Source organism: Rattus norvegicus, chromosome 1, assembly GCF_021556685.1.
Source record: "Rattus norvegicus strain SHRSP/BbbUtx chromosome 1, alternate assembly SHRSP_T2T, whole genome shotgun sequence".
In the NCBI taxonomy this organism is placed as follows: Eukaryota; Metazoa; Chordata; class Mammalia; order Rodentia; family Muridae; genus Rattus; species Rattus norvegicus.
Genome location: NC_141534.1, coordinates 261186505 through 261190270, shown reverse-complemented (window position 1 = coordinate 261190270; position 3766 = coordinate 261186505). Strand labels below are relative to the sequence as shown.

Sequence of the window (3766 nt, the reverse complement as noted above, 5' to 3'; positions counted from 1 at the left end):
CCCACTCTTCCAGGTGACACAGGTGGCAAGGGGCAAGCAGGGTTGGAGTGGGGGAGGCATCATCCCTGCATCACACCTCTCTTAGCAGATGTATATTAACTCTGGTGTGCTGTCCAGGTTCACGGTTTGCTCTCCCAAATGCTGCAGCTGGTGAGGAGGAGAGCTAACTCTTCCAAGTTCATGACACTCTGAGCAGATTTCTTCAATTGACAAATCTAGCAAGGAAAGGGAGAAGATCATCTCTGTGACAAATGCCACCCCACAGCAGACAAGTGGAAGGGTCAGCTCTCCCACACTTACTTCCTGGAGACAAACTCATACCCAGCCCCACTACCAGGGCCAGCTCCCCTGTGCTGCTTGGGCACAGGTCTCAGTCTCCAGAGTACTACTGTTGAGAGATAGGACTGGCTGTCTAGAATGCCACAACCAGTGTGGGGTGGGACCTGTTATTCCCATCCGTTGGATAACCACATGGTCCCCAGTGGTGGGACTCACCACTCACAATAGGCTTCTCTGCACCCTCAAGACTCCAGTCCCATGGCTCTTCGGAACGCTCTACCTGTTTCCACTTACCTTTCTTTCCCATCCAACTAGCAGATACTCATGGATTGTGGTGGCTTGAACTGCAGGCTAGCCACGGGGGCTGGCAGGCCCCGGGGTGTAATCCTCCATTCATTCAGTGTGGAGTGGAGCCAAGCAAGTGTCCACAGCCCACTTGTGTCCTGTGCTGAAAGGCAAATCTGTGGGTAGCATGGCCACCATCTGCATGTCTCTGTCTTCCTCATCCCACAAAGGGATGCCTGCATTTGATTTAATTTGATTTTTATGAGTCCCAGGCATAAGATAGCCTTGGCCCTCAAGTCAGACATCAAACTAGGATGAACAAAGGACTGCCATCTGCTCTGCTCCTGACTGAGATAAGAACAACATCCCAGTCAAGGTGTGGCTTTGCCCATTGCCTGGAGAGAGAGTGGTTTAGTTTTGATGGAAATTACCTGGTTTTATAGAATGTACTGCAATCCCTGCTAAAGTGCAGCCTCTAAAATCTAAGCACTAAGATTCAACCAGTTCAACTTTGTGACACTGAGGACTGAGCTTCTAGCCCATGACATTGTGGAAATAGCCCACAGCCAAACTCTAGCATTCATCAAAATATTTTTTTCTTTATAGGCTAAACTAAAACCCTCATGGATTAACATCTATTTTTGATATTCTATAGAAAAGATGGGGTCTAAAATCATGAAATAGAGATACCCAAGATAGTTTTCCAAAGTGAAGGAAAGGAAAAGGAAATATTTATGGAATGACTGAAAGATCATTATCATTTATCCCTGTATATGGGGACAGAAGACAACTTCATTCATATGAAATTTCACTGAGAAGGTTGCAAGAATAAAATCAGCTTCACATTCAGCAGACATTCTCAATGTTAAAGCTGAGAACAGCCTCAGCCTCTGTCCTGTTGGTCTGTGTTCTCCCCTAAGCTTCTGCATTTGTAATGCATACCCTGATCACCTTCCTTTATTAATCTCTGAGCTCCTTTTGAATTGTTAATGTACTGGATATGACTTAACCTCTCTGGAATTACCATTCAAGGCCAAACGTAATGGGCACGCAGTATTCACAAATTAACAAAATCCTAAGTATGGGTTGAATGGAAACAACAATAGACAAGACAAAATGGACTGGGGAAATCCCAGGAGACCTCAATCTCACAAGAAATACAGAAAGCTGGAAGCAGGAGAAATAATCTTCTTCGGGGACTAGTACACTAATAGATTTCCAACGCCAAGTGATTATTCCTAAAAACATATATACACATAACATACATATATACATATATTATACACATAACATATTTACACATAACATTATACAGACTTGGTAGGTTGTTATTTAGGAATAGGAATGTATATACATCTACATATATGAATGTCACAACAATTAATCATAAATAGAATCCTTGAATTTCAAGCAAGGCAGTGTATTTGGGTGAGTTTTGAAGAAGAAGAAAAAGGAAGCAGTAATGATGTAATTTTATTATAATCTCAAATAGTAAAGGAGATAAGTAAAAATGTCTTAAGAACATTCTCCAGGTTCAGGTTAGTTGAGACTGCTGGTCCTCCTACAGGGTCCCCCTCCTCCTCAGCTTCTTCCAGCTTTTCCCTAATTCAACCACAGGGACAGCAGCTTCTGTGCGTTGGTTGGGTTAATATCTGTGTCTGAATCAGCTGCCAGTTGGGTCTCTCAAAGGGCAGTCATGACAGACCCCTTTTCGTGAGCACTCTATAACCTCAGTAATGGTGTCAAGTCTTGGGGTCACCCCTTGCTCTAGATCCCACTTTTGGCCAGTGGCTGGACCTTCTTTTCCTCAGGCTCTTCTCCATTTCTGTCCCCACAGTTCTTTCAAACAGCAACAATTATGGGTCAGAGTTTTGACTGTGGGATAGTAACCCCATCCCTCACTTAATGCCCTGGCTTTCTGCTGAAGTCACCTCTCTCTCCACTGTAGGGTAAGGTCCCTCACCTCCCAGGTCTCTGGTACATTCTGGAACCCTGAGATCTCTCAGACACTAGACCACCCACCAGGAAACATACACCACCTGGTATAAGGCCCCCAATACATGTACAGCAGAGGACTGGTCAGAGGTCTGGACTCAATCAGAGAAGATGTACCTAACCCTCAAAGGGCTGGAGACCCCAGGGATTTGGGAGTTCTGGTAGGATAGGGGTGTGGAGAGTGGGAACATCCTCATGGAGACAGGTTGGGAAGAAGGAGATATGAGAAGTCCAATAGTTAGAGTGTGGACCAGGAGGAGGATAAAATCTGGATTGTAAAAATATATAAACTTTATATATATAAAATTTAATATATATATTACATATATATTACCCTAAAATATTCTTCAAGATTACTTTACATTTAATTTTTTAAGATTTTTTTTCTAATTTTATGAGCCATGGCTTGCATGTTTGCATGTGCATCATATGTATGTTTGATGCCTGTGTATGCCACAAGAGGGTACTTGATCCCCTGGAACTGAAGTTACAGATAATTGCAAGTCATTCTGTCATTGCTGTAACTGAACCCAGGTTCTGTGCGAGAGCAGCAAGTTCACTTAACTGCTAAGCCGTCTTTTCAGCTGCAATGTGAGCTCTTATGCTTCACACTGCACTCTTCTGTTTACTTTTCAGTATTAGTGTCTAGTTTGTTCATTTAGAACGAGCTCTGCACATACAGGCAAGCCCTTAAATTATCAATGGTCATACGAATCTCAAGAAACTCACAATCCAGTGGGAGAGAGGTTGAACAATCAATAATTTCCTTCAAAATAAACTCTAGATGGAAATATGTGAAAGAAGTCGAGAAGAGATTCATAGATTTCAGACTGAGAATCAAGCATGGTGTGTCCTAAAGGAACGGGTGCATTAGCCACATCCGTAGGGAAAGGAGGTATGATCTATAGAGAATAAATAAGTTGGACACTTTATAAGGCCCTAGACAAGTGGTTCCCAACATTCCGAAAGCTACAACCCTTTAATAACATCCCTCACTTGTAAGGGGAGTCTTCCCCTTTCTCCACAGTTTTACCAGCATATGCTGATGATTGAGCTTTTGATCGTAGCCATTCTGATTGGTGTAAATTGGAAAGATTAAATTGGAAAGATTACTTTGAAGAAACCCAAATCAGAAGAAAACCAAATTGGAAACTATCTTTAAAAACGTTTGGTGATCCAGTCAATTACCTTTTTGTACCATAGAGAG

General features: G+C 42.6%; 1 non-coding gene across 1 annotated transcript; it reads right to left on the bottom strand.

The window, feature by feature from the left end:
- Positions 1 to 823: 823 nt before the first annotated feature.
- Positions 824 to 967, bottom strand: LOC120100408 (small nucleolar RNA SNORA48). Its single transcript, XR_015655929.1, has one exon. It is a non-coding gene; the product is annotated as a small nucleolar RNA SNORA48 (small nucleolar RNA).
- Between the last annotated feature and the right edge of the window lie 2799 nt (positions 968 to 3766).